The sequence below is a fragment of the Belonocnema kinseyi genome, chromosome 8 (assembly GCF_010883055.1).
Source record: "Belonocnema kinseyi isolate 2016_QV_RU_SX_M_011 chromosome 8, B_treatae_v1, whole genome shotgun sequence".
NCBI lineage: Eukaryota > Metazoa > Arthropoda > Insecta > Hymenoptera > Cynipidae > Belonocnema > Belonocnema kinseyi.
The window spans coordinates 128,610,758-128,631,305 of record NC_046664.1 but is presented as its reverse complement, the minus strand read 5'-3'; the positions used below and the strand labels follow the sequence as shown (position 1 = coordinate 128,631,305).

At 35.2% G+C, this 20,548-nt stretch overlaps 1 protein-coding gene and 1 non-coding gene across 4 annotated transcripts in view; one reads left to right on the top strand and one right to left on the bottom strand.

The window, feature by feature from the left end:
- Positions 1-20,548, top strand: part of LOC117177943 (inositol polyphosphate 5-phosphatase OCRL) — a 404,171-nt gene that overhangs the window by 139,656 nt on the left and 243,967 nt on the right. The window lies entirely within an intron of this gene.
- Positions 5,239-5,311, bottom strand: Trnat-ugu. The gene has a single exon. It is a non-coding gene; the product is annotated as a tRNA-Thr (tRNA).

Below are 20,548 nucleotides of genomic sequence, written 5' to 3'. Positions count from 1 at the left end.
TGTCATAAGGACAACCGCAGAATTTCGCCGGGAGCGGGTGCTAATCTGGAAAATTGCACCCGCTCCCAGCGAAATCGCGCTAAAATTTCAGCTACAACCACGTCTCACGACCGTGAGATAGGTGGTTACAGTCTGTAAAGGAATCAATACGATGATCCAGCAAAAGCCTCGTTCACCCTAAGAACACGGAGCGACCGAAGGACTACCGCCTTCTGCATTTTTCCCGCAAGTGTTTTAGCATATTGTTGACATGCAGGGGTGCTTTTTAGGCTATTAGCAAGTTAAAGCTTGGCACCTCCAAGAGCGCCGATGATAAGGACGATTAGTTTAACAGAATATTCCGGGTACAATCGTTGCAACTCCCTTATAAGGTCTCGATACCTCTCTTTCTTTTCATTCTCCTTGGTTATGATGTTTTTGTCAGCTGGTGCCGAAAATTAGATAACGAACATGGTTCGCTTCTCGAAGTTAAGAAGAACCATGTCAGGCCTCGAGTGAGCAACAGAAACAATGTTCGAGAATATAAAGTTCCAGTATATGCGGCACTTCCATTCTCGACAATTGACTCAATTTCCCTAGGAGCATTTAGAAGAGCGATATTAAGGTTAATACCGTAAGAGTGACAGAGATGGTAATAAAGCACTGTTAGTGCCGCATTGTGCCTTTGAACGTAGGTCGTTCCCGTGTGAGTTGGACAACTAGATGGTATGATTCCTGACCATTTTTAGAAGAGGGTCTCTGCCATTTGCAAGTCTATGTGCTGTTCCCAGAATAATCCTGTTGTGAAGACATTCAAGACTCAATATTCTACGACCCCATTGACGGCGTGAGATGTACAGTCGCGGAACGGAAGACTTGAGATGCATGCTTTTGTTCATGTGCATAACCTTTCTTGTCCCGATATCAAGTGATCTGAGCTCGTTCTTCGTCCATGGAACTACTCCAAATGAATAGAGTAGTACCGGGACGGCAAGCATGTTCGTTTCAGATACTTTGTTCCTCGCCGACAGTTCGGAAGACCAAATCTGTCGGATGAGACGTTTGTATCTGCTTCGGAGAGTATCCTTTATAGATGTCACATCCTGAATGCGGCTCTGTGGCACGGCCAGGTATGTATAAGTCTCTCCAGCGCAAAGGTGTCGTATAGCGCTTCTATCAAAGAGGTCAGGATCTTCAGGAAGGTCATTAAGTTTTCCTCGCTTCAAATAAACCTTGGCGCATTTGTCTAACCCAAATTCCATTACAATTTCCTTAGTATATGGTTCAACAATCCCTAGAGCTAGATGTAGTTGCTCTATGTTTTAGCATATATCTTAACATCGTCCATGTAAAATACATGAGTGACCTTGTACTTTCGATCTATATATGTGTCTCTCTCTCTCTCTCTCTGTATATATATATCTGGATGTTGTAAATGGTGTGTAATATATTCTTACCCATACATACATTATTACGCCTGGGATTACTGAATACTTTTTTGTTTGTTAAAATATCAATATTCTTTTACGGATATCTTAAAAAAAAAGGATCAGATCAGGTTTTAGGAGGGTGATTTTCTAGCATCTAGAGTGATTATGAAGAGATCCCTGCAGTTTTTTTTAGCTACGTATCAGGCAAACTTTTTTCCGTATATAAACACCGTGTCCTAGCTATTTCTTGAACCGAATAACGTACCACTGGTATACAATCCAATGAATATAATTTCAAATAATGCCTATGACAAAGCCACCGAATGCGTCCTCGGGCTGTGGATAGAGGGTCCCTGTACTAAGGGTTTCTTCTGCATATGGTTACAAAAATAATAAGGCAGTCGCGGACAATTGTCCAGGGGTGGTCCCGAAGGAATTAACCCCAAGCGGAGGTGTAAAAACCGTGCCGAAAGCTGAATGGCACTTTGGTGAAGTGTCTAGAACGGTGACTCCGTGATATCGGCGATCTCTCAGAGTACGCAGCCTCATCCTTGCATGCAGAGCTCTACATGGATGGACGAACCCCTTTCCCTAGCTTCTCGTGGGAACAAAAATGAGAACACCAAACATAGTTGTAGTAAGTGCGGTTCAAAACAACAGAACGCGCAGGGCTCCCGACAATGGGTTGGCCAACAATGCCGACCACTCTAGAGCTAGGTGAGCCAATGAAGGTGGATTCAATGCGATGGATCGGCGGAATCTCGGGACCTTTAGGTGGACGGAGCGACTAAATTACGACTTGCTAGAGTGCTGCATTGCGAGTGTGGCCCCTGAACGGGGTTATATGGCACGGCTGCCATATATATATGCAGCGAGAGCTTTGGCCAATGCGAACCGTAAAACAAAACCGACGGTTGATCATAAGACCAAAAGACGAATGCGTCAACTTGCCATAAAGATAGGCTGAGCAAGACAGTATGGGTCCCGCATTCAGTGTGTGATTGACTACATCACATCTGGCAGGAATTTCACCGCCAATGTTTGAAAGTTCACGCGCGAACTCCGAACCCGTTATCACACACTTAACAAGTCAAAGCTGCTGACCATCAGGCAGCATATTGTTGAGAGAATACGTGTACTATCTAACGCGAAGAGAAGTCTAGAGCGAAGGGAGAGGTGGGTCAGAGAAAATCAACAGTTTCTCTCTGACCCATCTCGACTTTTCCAAGACCCTCCAGTTACTGTCGACCACCCGCCCAAACCAGAGCAGGTAGAAGTATTTTGGAGAAAAGTCTATGAAGTGCAGCAGAGACTGGACGAAAACTCAGAAAATATAAATAGCTTTAAGGAGCTGTGTGATGCCCTCATAACACCTGATTAAGAATGCCCATCCATCACTACCGAGGAGGTGAAAAAAGTATTAAGAGGGATGAAGAACTATTCCGCACCGGGACCAGATTGTATCGAAACCTTCTGGTGGAAAAAGTTTTCTTCAACTCATCAGCATTTGGCCCGTATTTTCACTTCATATTTGAAGTCGGAAGAGCCGTTTCCGGAGTGGTTAGTGGAAGGGCGCACAATACTCCTGCCAAAAATAGGCAACTTAGCTGACCCGAAGAATTACAGGCTAATACCTTGTTTGAATACACTGCATAAGATATTCACAGCTATCCTAAATGATAGGATTGTTCGGGCAATTGAAGCTGTGTGGCAAGAAATGTAAGAACAATGAGGCTAAAAGAAAGACGTAGCGGGATGTCGGGAGAACCTGCTCATCGATAGATGTGTCTGCAAAGATGCAGCATTCTACCAGCCTGACTTATCGATGGCCTGGTTTGATTATCGGAAAGTTTTCGATTCGACCTCCCACAGACTTATCATCTGTCTTTTGGAAAGCTTAATGGTTCAGCCGCAAATCGTTAGGTGCATAGAGAGATTGATGCCGCTTTGATTGATTACTTAGCCATTATTTTTTTTCTACTAGCGCAAGCTCGGACCTTCAAGCTTTGAAGCACGAACCAGCTCCCTCTTGCTCCGATCGCGCGAAAGAGCACCTTACTATTTTGGCCAAATTCGGGGACCTTCTTGCTCGATTCGCGAGCGATAACCTTAAAGCGCTAATTTTCGATCGATTGTTCTACTGTTTGATTTTGTGGTTAGCTACCTTTTAGATAGGAGCCATCGTTATAGGTTGAGTTTTTGCATGAATTTCAGCATTTGAAAATTCTTAACAATTTTTTTCGACAAAAAGACGTGATATGCAGAAAAAGGCTAAAAGAAGACTTGTACGAGTTCTTGTTTTATCCATAACACAACATGATACCTTATTCCTGTTAATCAGAAATAAAATTGGATTTCAAGTCGAAAGGTTGAACTAAGCAAATAAATAACAGACCTAACCTACAACTAATTGTCTTCATCTTAAATTTTGACCATTCAGAGCGAAATTAGGAAAAAGTTTTACCCGTACATTGCACTTTCATAATAAATAACAACTCAGTCAACGAATTCTAGATTGTTAATTTAATTGAGAATAATTGACAAGATTTAAAGAAATTAAAGCACGTTGAGTTTTCACGCACATTGCTATACTGACCTGTATATTAAATTTAATACATATGTATATTAAATTCACTACTCCAATGTATCTTACATTTCAGTAGCGGCAGTGCATATTTGCTTCACACGCATGTATATTGAAACTCGTACAGATTTTTCTAACAGTGTAGTTATTGTAAGGTAGCTAAAATATAAAAGACTTGTTTTTGCTAATGTTTCATTTAAACAACCTGAGTGAAAATAATCAATATGCACGCAACGAGCAGATTTTTCATAATGTAAATAAACGAATTGTTATGATATTCACTGAATTTTAAATTATGCTTGATTCCTAAAAATGTACATTTGTTTTTAAACAAAATTAATGTCATAAATACCGTCAAAACCTAGCATAAAATGATGATTACTTAATATTACATTTATTGAACTTTCTTATACCAGGCGATCAGTGGCACGTTAGTCTTTTCATGAAATGACTTCAGTAGTTAGACCGATAATGAAAGTAAGAGTTCGAATGGTGCTTATGCACCCAATGAGACAGCTAAAAATTCTAGAATTATAGTGTAAGGAAGGGTTATTACATGATCCGCTAGTGCTTCATCAAATATATATACATTTCATTAAACGCCTTGTTACACTAAGTGACTACGTGATAAATATTTCAATGGATAACTTATGATTTTAATGTGAGCTACAGCAGCCTATTCATTCAATGGGATTTTTTCTCGATTATCCATCGTTCCTTGTTCTTTAGAGATTAACTATATATAGTACGGTCCTCCGACACCAAATGACGCCACTTTTAAGATTATCTCGCAAGTAAAAATGAAACCTATATCCCTTGTCGTGCATGTTCGGTGAGCCATTGTGTGTTTTGCGCCGATGACGGTACTTCGTGATAACGGGTCATAGTGTACGTAGTGGGTGATAAACAACAAAAGTTTAAAATAAGTGAAAAAATTCGCACAAGCGCAAAAACCCTAATGAAGAGCTTCAAGAACCTCAAGAACAAATGGAAATATTACACACAAAGATAAGGAAAATGCAAAGCGAACCACAGAAAGCTACAGATGCTGATGATTTAAGGCATTCCGGCAATCATAATTACTTAGAATATTATTTTAGAGGCCTGATACCAGTAGTTTTTTATCTTTGTATAACAGAGGTCGCTGTATTGTACGGTTGATAAGTAGAAGAACTACTATATCATAATCAATTTTTATTACGCGAAATTAATTGAAAACGCGAGAAAAATAAGTTCTAAAAAATTCACTGCGGGCTGAGTTTGAACCAACAACCTCCTCATTACATGTGAGGGGCGCTACCAATTGCGCCACCGCAGCACCAACAGTGAAAATTTTAGAACTTGTATTTGCTTAATTTCGATCGAAATTATTTTTCATATATGTGATTATTTTAAGGTCAGTTATTAAATTCAAGTTTGAAACAGAGTTACAGAAACAGAGTTTCGGCTAGACTGGTTAATTAGATAGAATAACATTTTAGAGGCCTGATACCAGTAGTTTTTTTTATCTTGGTACGACAGAGGCCTCTGCATTGTACTGTTGATAAGCAGAACTACTATATCATAATCAATTTTTATTACCGTACAATGCAGAGACCTCTGTCGTACAAAGATAAAAAAACTACTGGTATCAGGTCTCCAAAATAATATTCTATCTAATTAACCAGTCTAACCGAAACTCTGTATAGCAAACTATGACTAAAATTGATGCGCAAGAAGCGGTTTTATGGAATATCACATTACTTTTTGTTGTTCTGCAGCCGGCTGAGCTCACGTTAAAGCGGAGACATGTGCCCAGCAAATAAATTTGAATACCATGTGTAATTTGGTATATATCTGCGTGGTTGTTTTGAATTTGTAATTAAACAAGAGACCCAGCCGAGCTACCGTTTAAGCGTAGACATGTGCTGAGAGTTTTATCTTCAAAATAAATGAAAACAGTTTAATAGAAAACAAAAAATAGAATTTAGACACATAATTTTTCTTAATATACTCATTTACATGAATAAATATTATATTACAGGGTGAACCATCTAGACAGGACCTATTTCAATGTTGAATAAGTCCGCCATTTTTCAGCCGATTTTGAAAAATTAACAAGGTTTATTTAAGGTATACAATGCCCTTTATTGAAAATTCACTCAGAATACAATATCGATCAAATGACCGCCTCCTTTAGACACACAAAAAGCGGCCCTTTCTTTAGCATTTTGCATTGTATTTGACAACATTTGGGGCGTAATAGCAGTAATTTCCGCTGTAATATTAGCTTTTAGTTCTTCAATAGTCTTCGGTTTGCTGACATACTCCTTACTCTTCATGTAGCCCCACAGAAAAAATTCCCGTGCCGTCAAATACGGCGAACGAGGGGGCCAGTCCAAATTACCCCAATCACAGTTTTCACAGTTGAACGATTGTTTTCAATGTACAGCGCTACAATTTCATCCCGCTTTTTTGGCGTAACTCGATCCATGTCTAAAATGGCATAGACTGACGTTTCAGAATCTGGCTGATTTGTCGAAATCGGCTGAAAAATGATGGAGTTATTCAACATTGAGTCGATCTTCATTCTTGGATAATAGCTAGAAAAGTATGTATTACTCCTGTCTTTGTTAAAAAATATCAAAGCCGTTTTGGATAAAGTTCAACCTACAGAATTTTTATTTGGAAATAATATAAAAGAGTCGGTGAATAGTGTCGAAGTAGTTGAAAGAATAAACAAGGATTTAGCCTGCATCAAACAGAGGTAAACCCAATACTCCCTTAAATTAGAAAGGCTCGTCAAACTGGAGAGGTTCATCGATAAAGCGAGGGATGTACCAGAAAAACCACGGAGGAAGATATTACACCTCAAGAAACCTCAATCCGAGAGGCTTTCGAGGTTTCCCGAAGCCAAGGGAATATATCCAATCAGAACCCATGAGGCAGAAGAAACAATAACTGAGTGAAATTCAACAGAAAGACTGAAATTATTTCTAACAAAGTGGCACTCTATTACTAGCGGTAGTGTGATTTTAAATTAAATTCAGGGGTATAAAATACCTTTGAAAGAGAACGTTTGTCAATTAAAAATTCCTACTTTATGTAATTTCTCGAAAAGCGAACTGATTCATTTAGAAAAGTATGTTAATAGGTTACAACAAATGGGAACAGTCAAATTATCTAAGAGTTCGGAAGATCAATTCATATCGCGATATTTTTTAGCGCCTAAGCCAAATGGTAGTTACCGATTTATATTAAACTTAAAAGATTATAATAGGTTTGAACTTTCACAACACTTTAAGATGAAAGATATTCGGACAGCAATAAACATTCTGGAAGATAGAGATTTCATGTGTAGCATTAATTTAAAAGATGCGTATTTTATGATACTAGTTAGCCCCGAACATAGAAAATATCTCAAGTTAATGTACAACGGTATTTTATTTTAGTTCACGGTTCTACCTTTTTGTTTGAGCGCGTGTCCTTATATTTACAGTAAAATAATAAAACCGGTGTTAAAGTTTTTTAGGGAGAAAGAGATTCATATAACGACTTATTCAGATGATTTTCTTATTTTTGGCTGATCAAAGACAGAATGTAATTTTAAAACTGAATTTGTAAAAAAGACATTGATTAATCTTGGATTCATAGTAAATTTACAATATCAGAACTCGAGCCAAAACAGATTTGTAAAATTTACTGGTTTGGCCTTAAAGCATCGGTTTTGGTAGGACCAGGCAATTTTATCGGCTTTTAATAAAATTCGTAAATTCAAAGTTGATAAAGAGAGTTTCTCAGACGCATATAACATTGGATGGGGAGCTGTTTGCGATGATCAGAGTTTCCATGGGGTTTGGAATGCCCAAGAAAGGTCGCGACAAATAAATTTTTTATAATGACTAGCAGCTTTATTTTTCCTGAAGTCTTTCGCTAAAGATGATCGGAATTGCCAGATCTTATTAAGGATTGATAAAATTGTATCAGTTTCATAGATTAATAATATGGGGGGAATTTGTTGATTTTGAATTGAAAATTTAATTATTTTATTTATGCTTCTAAATTTATCTTTTTCAGTAACAAATTCATCTTTTTGTTTGACAATGTTAAGATTTTGGTTTTCAAGTTTGTTGTCCCTGAGTAGAAAATTAATTTTATGTTTTAAAAATTCTTCTTTTTGGTTGAAAATTACATTTTTTCTAAATCCGTTGTTTTTTGGTTGAAAATTGAATGTATTGAAGTACAGTTCGGTCGAAAGGCTGATTATAACATTTGTGTTAAAAAAGGTATGAATGTTAATTTAGAAAACAAATGGGACATAACGTAAGTTAAATGAGTGTTTTTTTATTTGTTTAAAATTGAAATACATATTTATAAATTCCCAGTTTTTTGGTAGAAAATAAAGCTTGTATGAAAGTTCCTTTTTTGTATTGAAAATTCAAATATTTGGTTAAAAATTAATTTTTTTATTTAAAATTTTGGATTGAAAATTGAAGTATTGAACAAGAAAAATTTTTGGTTAAAATTTTAACTATTCTATTTCTTTTTTTATTGGTATAAGGTTAATCTTCTTAGTTGAGAATTCTTTTTACATTCTCATTCATGAAAGTGTACTGTAATCGTCAAAATTTAGATCTCTGGTTTTTAACGGATCTTTACGTTTGGTCATTCACAGAGTCCGAAAATCATTAAATGTTGTGGGTGTCTGTATGTATATCTGTATGTATGGTTATCTGAATGTTGTAGCCACGCTAACTTTTGAAGGATTTGTCCAATCAAATCAGCCCTTGACACACTTCTTAAGGTTCTCAAAATGAAGGCGAAGTTCGTTAAGAAAATATTTTCAATAAAAATTAAAAAATTTAGAGCATTTTCAAAATATGAAAAAAAATTTCAATTTTAGACATTTTTGTTTAAGTTTCTTAAATTTGTAGATAAATTATTCGATTAGATCAAAACTCAAAAAGTTAGAGCTTTTTCAAAATTACAAAATTCATTTATGAGTTAGAAATTTAAAAAAGTTATATGCTTTTCAACATTTTGAAAACTTTCAAAAAAAGGACAAAACCAATTTTTTAGGTTAAGCAATATCAATCCAAATTTCTACTAGATATAAAATATAAGTATTTTGAACCTACTCTTATGAAATTTATGAATTAGACAAAAGTTCAAAAAGGTGGATCATTTTCAAACATGCAATTTTTGTTTTTGCGAGATCCGTAATTTTAACGCATTGTTTTGAGTAGATTTGAACAAGATTTACAAGTTATTTTCATGAAGTTTTTCAATTTTACACAAATTATCGAGCGTGAGTCTCGTAATGAGAATGTAATCGTCAAAGCCGTAGATGCTTTGAGAACCTTCTTTAAAAACAAATAGAAAAAAGTTTCAGTTAAAATTTATGACTGTAATTCCTCAGAAGTTTAAATCACAGTTTTCGATTTAAGTTATAATATTTATGATATTTGAAAAAATGTAGTTAGAGTATACGCATTAAACGTATGAAAAGAGCGCGAAGCGAGAGAGCATATCCGCGTGCACTAGGCTCGCTCAAATTCGGCGCGTAGCACCGCGCGGGCAGCGCACAGTGAGAATGTACCCGCGCAGCGGGCATATTGTTTTCATAAAATATTGAACTATTTCTTGAAAATTCGTCGTTTTTATAAATATTTGATATATATTAGGAAATCTTTTAAACTTTAAAACCTTTTAAAATTGTCAAATAGATTATAAATTTGTTCGAAAACCAGACTGATTGCATACTGTATGAATATGAGTTTAGTGGATGTTTTCAGTTTGTTATTTTCTGAGATGCCAACAATTGTTGAACGAAATATAGATTTTTTAAGATTTTGAAAGAAAAACTTCTTAAGGATTTTGAAAGATTTAAAGATGATAAAAAAGTTTATTTAAGTTTCTTAAGAAAATTACCATTTTTTAATATCTTTAAATAAAATTTGAAGAGAATATTTAAATTGATTTCAAGATTGTTAAAGAAAACGATGAAAATAATTAAAATGATCAAAACTTATTTTTGAGCGAATATTCTACAACTTTTTTAAACATTTTAAAAAATTGTCAAAATGGATTCTGAAAAATTTTAAGGTATTTTTTATAGTTTTGCACAATTAAAAAAAAATAGGAAAAATTAGAATTCATTTAAAACATAATTTTAAAACTTTGAAAATCATTTTAATATTGAGAAGATTTTTAAAAGATAAAAGAAAATTTAGATTTTTGAAGATTTTAAAATAAAATTTTGGATTATTTTTCAGAATTTGAAAATGTTTTTAAAAATTTTTAAATTTTTGGCTTAAGATTTCGTGGAAAGTTTTATTTTTTTTATTAAAAAAAATTTCAAAAATGTTTGAAATATTTTCAAACTTTTTAAATCATTTAAAAAATGCGTCGACTCAAATAGCAACACACAGCAATTTTCGAAAAAGTAAATATTTATATGCCACCCAGTTCACGGTTGTGAGACATGGCCATAGGCGTGATTTATCGCGTATAGGCTTAGAGATGGTGTCATTTTCAGATGACGCTTTCTGACGGTAGGACCATGCGGTGGTTGTTTAATCTTTTTCTTTTTTAATTTTCATACAAAATGTTTCTTAAATTCATATCATTTGAAATTTAATATATTACAGATAATTTAAAATTCTTAAATTAGAAAAGTCCTTAATAATAAAATTCCTGACAGTTTCTAAGGTTATTGAATTTAAAACTTCACGAATATAAACATTTAAAAAACTTGTTTAAGTATAAAAATATTAATTTTAATGAATAAAATTTATTAAAAAATGGTACAAAATGTAGGCAGCGAGAATCGACTCTGCAACCTTACCGCTACATACGCGAAGTGCTTTCGCCTGTGTTTACAAAATTTATGAATCCAAAGGAAATTCTTTAGAATTTTTCAGAATTATAAATAAATGTATGAAAAATTGAAATCGTTTCAAATATAATTAGATGGTTTAAGAGTTTTACAGAAAGAATTTTAGAACAATTTAAAAATGGTATGTTTTTAAATTTATTAATGAGTTTATAATTTGAAATAAGTTATATTTGCGCAAGTAATTTTTTACAAAATGTTTTAAAAGATTTCAAAATTCGTAAAAGAATAATCTAAATTATTTTAAGGACACTGATTTAAGTTTTTCAAATTTAAAAAAGAACGTAGGAAAAATTTGACTGATTTTCAATGGTATCGGATGTTTTAAAACTTTTAAAAGGAATTTGCAATAAATGAAAAATTGAGTGGATGAAAAATGGAAAATAATTTATGTATGGAAAAATATATTTGTAGAGACTATTAAAAATAATTTCAAAATTTGCCAAAAATAAATCTGAAATATTTTAAGGACACTTTTTAAAGCTTCTAAAAATTAAAGGAAGAAAAATATGATTCAATTTACAAGATAATCAGATGGTATAAAAGTGTTTAAATAATTTGAGAATAATTTCAAAATTTAATGGATTGAAATTTTTAAAAATCATATATTTGAACAAATTAATTCTCAGAGAATATTTTAAAAGATTAAAAAAATTTTCAATCTCAAATCTGAAATATTTCAAGGAAAATTGTTCAAAGTTTTTAAAATTAAAACAGGAAATTATGAAAAGCCTTGCTCATTTTGAAAGATAATCTGCTGGTTTCAATGTTTCAACAAGGTTTGCAAATAATGTCAAAATGAACGGAATAAAAATTTAAAATGTAGAAAAATTAATTCTTAGGAAATATTTTAAAAGTTTAAAAATTTTTGAAATAACAAATGTGAAATATTTTAAAGAAACTTCTTGAAAAAATTTTAAAATTGAAAAAAAATATATAGGAAAAATTAAACTTATTTTAAAATATAATCAGAAGGTTTAAAATTTTTCAAAATAATGTATAATAATTTTAAAATTAAATGGTTTGGAAATCGTTTAATAATTTCATATTTGGAAAAATTAATTCTTGGAAAATATTTTAAAAGATTAAAAACATGTTTGAAGAAAAATCTCAAATATTTTAAGTAAAGATCTTGAAACTTTTCGAATTTTGAAAAAATGTAAGAAAAATTAAACTCATTTTAAAACATAATCATATGGTATAAAAGTTTTAAAAATCATTTTAAAGCACTTAAAAATGGAAGGCTGTGAAAATAATAAACTGATTTTTTATTTCTAGAAATTAATCCTTGGAAAATATTTCTAAAGATTAAAAAAATATATTTGAAAAAATATAAATATATTATTAAAATATATAAATATATTTGGAAAGATTATTTCAAAAGATTTGGAAATTTTTAAAATTGAAATCTTCAGTATTTTAAGGAAACATCTTTACGTCTTTCAAGAAAAAAAATGTAGAAAAAATTGGACTCATTCAAATTTTAATCAGATGATTTAAAACTTAAAAAAAAAAATTTTTAAATTGAATGGATTAAGAGTTAGAAATAATTTACACTTAGAAAAATTAATTTTTAGAGAATATTACAAAAAATGGTTACGTACGATTAAAATGGTTAACCGAGACACATGATTATTTTTACATGTTCTTCCTTATTCATAATGTGCCCCCTAAGGGTTTACATGACTTCCATTCCTTACAATCTTGCCGTTTATATCTATATTCTTTGTTACAATCTTATCCTTTCTATATATACAATTATTTACAACTGTTTACATAAAGTCTTATATCTAGTTTCTTATTTCTAGTTACTGCGATAGCAACATTTAGGACTTCTTAGCAAACGAGTGAGCGAGCGCACGAAAGCGAGAGTGCAAGGGAGAGAGAGAGAGAGAGGGCGCGCATGAGAATGCAAACGCATGTTAGTCTACTTAACTTTTATCTTACCTTTACTTTCAATTTTTACGCTTCTAATCTAAGCGACTTCCGTTTCCTTTTTCTTTCACTTTTTTATACCTCCATTTACCTTTTTTCACGTGCATTCTTTCATTCTCTTTTATTCGCTCCTCTAGCACCCTCCAACTCCTTCATCCATTCTTCTCCTAATCCTTCTTTCCCTAGAATCTTAACCACATTTTCTTGCCAGCTTCCTTTTTCTTACATTCCTCCCCTATATCCTTCCCATTCATGCTCCCATCTTTTCTCCTTCCATTCACATATTCTACACTTTCTGTTTTCTTCTTTTTCCCAGTTCATTCCCATTCTTCATAGTTTACTCCAGTTCCGTCTTCTATTTCTCTATCATCAAAGAACTCCCTCATTTCTTCTTCCCATCTAGTTAATTCGATCTTCCTCCCTCTCCTCTCTTCTACCTCCATCAAACACTTTCTCGCCAACTCCCCTCCCTTTCCCTCCCTCAGCTTTGTCTCAAATTTCCATGCCCTCTTTCCCACTCCAATACTTATGCTTTTGCGCTTCTTCTCTCACTATACCTTTCTTGTAAACTCTCAATATCTTTCCTTTTTTCCATCCTCATATCTCTGCTCCATAACCTAATACTAGCCATACAAGCATATCAAATAACCACATTCTCCTTCTTCAGTTGTTGTTAACCTTCTTTTTCCTATTCCCCATATCTGTTTCATTACCCCTGCTGCTTTTTTTATCCTTTCTCTTATATGAGCTGTATGATGTCCATTCGTTTGAAAGATATATCCCAAATATTTATACTCTTTGACTTCTTCTAACTTTATTCCTTTACATCTCCCTGTCCATTCTTTCCTTCTTCCCCCTCATTTTCTAAACCTCATTATCTTTGTATTTTCTACATTGACATTTAGCTTTTTCCCATTTAAGTATTTCTCTAATCCTGTAATTAATTCCGCCATCCCTTCTTCATCCTCTGCCATCAACACTATGTCGTCTGGGTATGCCAGTGTACATATATTTTCCTTCCCTATCCTAAGTCCTCCCAAACCCTTTCTCCTCATTTCTTCTTCCAAGTCTGATATTAATAAACTAAATAAAAGTGGGCTTTTGTCTCTTTGATTGAGTCATACGCCGCCTTAAGTCCACGAACATTGCTATCATTGCCCCTTTTTCCCTTTCAATTCTCTTATTTACTAAATAGTTCAGAACATATATGTTGTCCATTACCCCCATTCCTTTTCTAACTTTATACAGTGTTGGCATTAACGTTACCCCCTATAATTTTTAACCTCCTCTCCCTTGCCTTTCTTTACTGTTGGTATAACTACTACTTCTTTCCACAACTCTGGCTACCCCTCTCCTCTCCATACTCTATTACACATTATCCACGCCCATTCCTCTAGTTCCTCCCCTCCATCTTTCCATACTTCATTTGGAATCTCATCTATACCAGGTGCTTTTCCATCCTTCATTATTCCTAAAACCTTAACTATTTCCTCTCTTGAAATGTCTTTTTCCTCATCTCTAACTCTACCATATTTTCATCCCTTCCTAAAGTTTCTCTTTACTCCTCCTAGAAAATCCATAACAAGTTTTTTCCATTCTATCATTTCAATATCTTGGTTTACTCTTTTTCTTATTTTTCTTTCTCTATTTACTACCTTCCATACCTCTTCTTCCGTCCTAGCCTTCTCCGCCTCTTCCTCAAACCTTTTATTCTATTCCTCTTTCTTTTGATCACACAACTCAGTGTACTCTTTCTTTTTTTCCGATATTCTTCCCCATTACTTTTTTCTTTTCTCCACTTTCTTAATTCCTGTCTGACCCCCTTTTCTTTCTCTTTGCAGTCCTCATCCCACCCACTTCTATTTCCCCCTTTACTAACTTCATTTTTGTTTGTGCACTCTAATCCTATTTTTATTTCTCCTATCATTTTTCCCATCTCCTCGTCCACATTTCCCTCTTCCATTTTGATATTTCTTATTTTTTCTCTAAACTGCTCTTTTCCTTGCCTTGACCAATCCCCTTTTCCTACACTTTTTACATTTGCTCCTTCTCTCTTACCTCATCTTCCACTATCATCTAATCAATTACCGTTCCCCTGTCACTTCCTGAGCGTGTATATTCTCCTTTTTCATCCCCTTCTATGTTTCCGTTTAAGATATACTATCCCAACTCCTCCAAGCTCTTTAACAACTTTTTTCCTCCTCTTTTCTCCCCATTCCCTTCCTCCTCTGTCACCTGTTCTCGCATTGAAATCCCCGCCTATTATCAGCCTACTCTCTGCTTTATTTTCTCCAATCATTTCTTTCATCCCCACTGCTTTCTCCTGCATATCACCATTCTTCTCCTATCTTTACCTCTTCTACAATTATTCCTTCTTTTTGCTCTTTTTGCTCTTTACTCTCTTTCTTATCTTTCCCTGTTATATATTCCTTCCTTATTCCTATCACCATTTCTCCCATTGTTCTGTCCTTTCTATTCTTCCTCTTTGCATTTTGCATTTGCCATTTGTAACCTCTTAGTAATCTTCCTCTTACTGTTTCCCATCCCTTTTCATCTAGCCACGTCTCCATCATTATGACTACATCCCATTGTGTAAAATTTCTCATAAACTCTCTATCCTTTCTCTCCAATCCTGCTATATTCCAGTAGCATTTCTTCCATTCTTCCCTACTTTCGTTTCTCATCTTCTTTGCGTCCTTACTATTTCATATTTTCCTATCTCCCGTTCCTTCCTCTTCTAGTTTCCCTGCACCTCATTTCTTACTATCTGTTCCCTTTCTTTATCCCCATCCCACCATACTCCATCTATCTGAATTCTCCCATACTTAACCCATGTTCTCTTTCCCTTCTTTCTTTCCGCTTCCGCCATTTCCCTTAATTTATACTGCATCTTCCTTTCTACCGATGTCAAGTCATCCTCTATTCTCTCTGGACTACCATATAATAACCTCTTCTTCGTCATCACCTCCCTCTTATGTTCCCATTTCTTTAGTTTCACCAGTACCGTTAAATTTCCTCTTCGCATCTCTACCTTTTTATTATTACCTTCTTCCTGCTTTTCTAGTTATTGCTCCAATGACTGCATCCTCTTTTCTAACTTTTCCCTGATTTCTTCCCAATTTTTTATTTCTTTATGAACTTCAGCTATTTCCCGCCTGATTTCCTTCTTTAATTCCTCTCCCCTTTTATCCTGCTTTCTTCATAAATTTCCATTACCTCTCATCACTTCTCGAATTTCCTTTAGTCTTTCGTCTTTCATCGAAACTTCACTTTCATCTCCGCTACCGTCAGCACCCTTACTATTATTGCTCTTCCCTACCAAACTCTGCTTTTCCAGCGGCGATATAAACATTTTCTGATATTTTACGCTCACGCCGATATCTTCCTTCTCTTTACTGCTTTCCCTTCCTGCTATAAATCTATTTTTTCCGCGGAGATACTCGCTCCGCTACCCATGAATCAAATTCAAACATTCCCGCCTTCTATACTTCCCTGCCTCTATCTACCGTCGCTGTCTGGTACCTGTGTCGCCTTTCTTTGTCGCTACCCAACCCTGCTACTACCAATCCGTCAACACAGTCCTCCCACCCTGTCACAAATCTCCAAACAAACTTCCACACTAATCTGTCTCAATCCTCCAAAATATCTATCTCCCCTTTTCAATCTCACGATCCCTTAATTAATCTCTCACATCCACACCCTTCTACATACTTCCACAATACACTCACCTCAAATTTCACCACAATATCAGAAAAACTAAGCATGAATAATTCCCACTACTTTACACTTTCATACCGGAAACGGAAGTCTTATTTTTACATGTTTGATTCACGGGTTATAGGATTAAATTTCGGCACTATCACTTCAGCTTTTTCCGTTGAATCAAGGTTTGAGGGTGCAAATTTTCAAATAATTAAAAAAAATGATTTCACTGCTAAACTTAATTTAATAAAAACTTGTTTATATATTTGCGTGGGTGTATGCGTGTGAGTGAATAATTAATTGATTGATACGTTACAAATTTATCATCTGGTTTAAAATAGCTGAATGAATACTTATTTTACGTTATTTTATACTACTGAACACTTTTCCGTATTTTCCTTTTAGTTGGAGTGTACGTCACTCTCGAAAAGTAAAAAGGAAAAGATAGCAAAAGAACTAAATCGCATGTAACGGGCTAGAATTATCAACCCACGTGAGCTACCGCTCGTACTATCGGAGGTAATCTGCGAGGTAGCTTTGTCCCTTGAACGAATGATTATCACATTCACGAAGCGTTAGTTGGGGCGGAACTACTTTCTTTAGACCACTTGTCACACCTGTAGGGTGCTAATCGGCCGAAAACTGCTGGATTGCATTTATCGCTATTAGACGGTCTTATTCCGCGAGCGGCGGATTAAATGGAATTTTCTGAACTGCAAGATATAGTTTCTTGTTCTAATCTGTTTATAATTTCATACTGAATTAGTCTCTCTTGATTTTTCGCATTCTTTCTGCTAGTATCGCTATCCAGAGATATTAAAGCCTTATAATTTTCTCCTCCCTTATTTCTCCCTGTTAAAATTGTCTTATTACATGGCAATGCAATATTTTATTCCAACAAATACACGTACACATACATTTCCCTATTGTAAAATAATATTTACTACATTTTTATCAATAATATTAGGGTAATAATTAAGTATGTTTTTATTCTATTTCGCGTTACGCAATAGCTTCCTGATAGATTTTATACGCAATTTTTAAAAGTAGTGTAGAGATCACAGTCCCCCATTACTAATAAGAAAAGAAAACGCTTTCTATTATTTTTATATATGGTATAAATCTACTAGAAACTAAAGTGTCGTCGATGTAGATAACACACGGCGCTTCAAAATGAGGCAACCTTACATGTGGTTAAATGAATAAAATGTGTGTGTGTGTGTGTGTATGTATAAATTTCACTGCACCTCAACTCACTTAGGCTACATTGATGTTTTGAGCCGGCACGTCGCGTTGTAATGGTTCTCTGAAGGCCGCAGATTTAAGTGTTGTTTTGCATAGCTTGGAAGGTGGTTCGCCTATTTCCTTCGTTTTTTTCTGGTTCCATAGGTTTTGAGGTTATCACGAAGTTCTGACTGCGGAATTCCTTCCTTGGTGTGTCGTAGTCAGCTGAAGTTCGATGTTGAATCCTTGATTTCCTTGTATTTCGGTTTTGGGTTTCAAATCGAATTGCACGTTCAGGTTGCTTGACGGAATTGTTCAGTTGCTTTTTATTGCAACACTGGAAAAGTCTACACCCAAGGATAGTGGTTCTGTACATCTATCCGATTTTGACTGAGGGTATTCCATTCGTGCTCTAAGTCAAGTAAGGTTGTATCCGTCTCCTGTCTTGTCCATAATGGAAAGGGTTGTATTTGCATATTGCTGCTGGTGATTAGTTGTTGTATTAAGGCTTCACGATGCTTCAGCATCAGAGTAGAGATATCAAAGACGTCCAGGCGTCCTTCATTTCCTGCGTATTACTCCCGGTGCAGCTCAAGTAGACTATCTCTGAGTTTACCAAGAAGTATAGCCATCCTCCTGACGATACTATGGAAATCCGGTAAGGTTGCTGATTAAATGAGATACGTATGTCGCAGCTGCGTAAGACTGAAATAGAGGCGCGTCTTAAAAGTTCGATCTGACAACTGTTAACTATTGTGGCATCATAAACCGATGGTTTAGAATGGCAAATATACCTTCCACGAATTAAATCACAAGTTTGGAGAACATTTTCTTCAAGGTGGAGTTAGTGTCTTTTTTCTTCGCTAAATAACGGGTCCGAGGCAGAATATAAGCTCGACCGGTTCCATTTTGGTTGTCGACTACAAGCTGGTTGAAGGGTATTTGATGCAATTGTTAAAGTTGATATCTGGTTCGTTCTAGGAGTGGCATATCCAAGGCAATCATCAATTTCTCATTCAGCATTTGCAGCGATACGACTGAGATGCGAGCCAGATCAGGTAAATTTACTTGTGGAAGTGGGACGGGAAATTCTAAATCCAGCAGGTGATGATCCTGGGTTTCTCTCGCTATAATGGATAATTTTTTATTGGTGATCAACGCCGGATGCAATCTTCCTTCTCGAGCGGATTGTATCACTGCTATCAGTTTCTCAATAAACTTCTGGTACTCGTCTAGGCTGGATGCTAAAATTCTGGATGTTATTTCCAATATTGCAGTGTAGTTTTGACGGGCCAACTTGCCTTCCAGTGAATTGACATTGCTTGAAATATTAGTAATTTGCGTTATTAGTTGGACCAATTCGACACCTCGCTGTTCCGCCATATAATATAATTTCTGTAGTTCCAATCTAACTACATGCGTTTGCTCACTTACGAGTTTGGATATATTATTCTGTGCTTTATTCAGATTTTCTATTGCGTTTTCATATCCCTCACCATCTTCGCAGTTTAATACTACAATTGCAAGTCTGGCGATTTTTCCTATAAATCCAAACTATGGAACGTTGCGCCGTCTTCGCTGGAAATGTTGCTGTACCCCAACTGTTAATTGGGCTTCCGTATGCTGTGTCAGATCATTGACTACCTCCTTTAGTACAGTAATCCGATAACTTGCCATATTGATCTTTCGTTGCAGATGATTCCAATCGAGTAGTTCATTACAGGGAAAGATTTGCGCTAGCTCGCAGTACTCCCTAGTTGTTTGGATTTTGGTGATATATGTTTCGAGGAACTGCTACGACTGACTCGTCTCTAAGAAAATTGTGGCTCTCCATATCCCTATTAAATGTTGCAATGGATTCAACTTCTCGAAGTAGATGCTCGTGCTTTTGGTGAATTGGGTATTTAGAAACATCACACGTTCTTTCTGAGATAATACAGGAACACCAAGAAGGACAAGTATATGGTAGAGTACGTAAATTTAACTCTGGTACAGGGCTCCATCTCGAGCCAGTTTATGTGCCCTTTCGTTCCCGTAGCACTCCGCATGAGTTGGCTTCTTTTCCACATAGTTATTCATCTGTCTATCTATCACGCGTTGTGAAGTATTTAAGGGGTGATTATCTTCAAACCAAACTCCGAGTCCTGTCCTAGCCAAAGTCTTACCATTTCTCAGTCAGGATCTGTCAGAATACACGTGGCTCTATCCGTTATTTTCGATTAGGAATCTATCCTTTGAAATGTGCAAAAGATTGTATAGCTATAAGGATGTCAATTTTAAGTTATCCGCGTGCTTAGTGAACCGTTGGCAGTCCTCTGCTTCTATGATGACATTATGCCCTTCGGTAAGCCCTACAACCTTATATATACCTTCATAATACGCATCAAACTTGTTCGTTCTTCTATATCTTAATACCCTTACATAGTCGCCTACACTTGCTTTTAATGGTTTTGCCTTGTGCTCATATTGGTCCTTAGACCTTTGCTTAGAAGCTATGAGATTATTAACAGCTAATTGGAGTATTTCATGCTACCGAGTTATAAATTCCTGTAAATAAGATCTTTACGTTTCCAGCGTTCTTTTGTCTGGAAAAGAAGACGGGGTACGCGCTACGCAGCCGAATATCATTCCATACGGCGTGAAATTTGTGGTTTCGTGTACAGATGTGTTGTACGCAAACATCGCATAGGGAAGAATTCGATCCAAGTCATCATAGCTATGGATCGAGGTGTACCATATGCATCGAGGTGTACCATACACTGTGAATAAATTAATTACCAACGCGTAAGCCATTGTAGTTCAGTGTAAGTTAGGAATGGC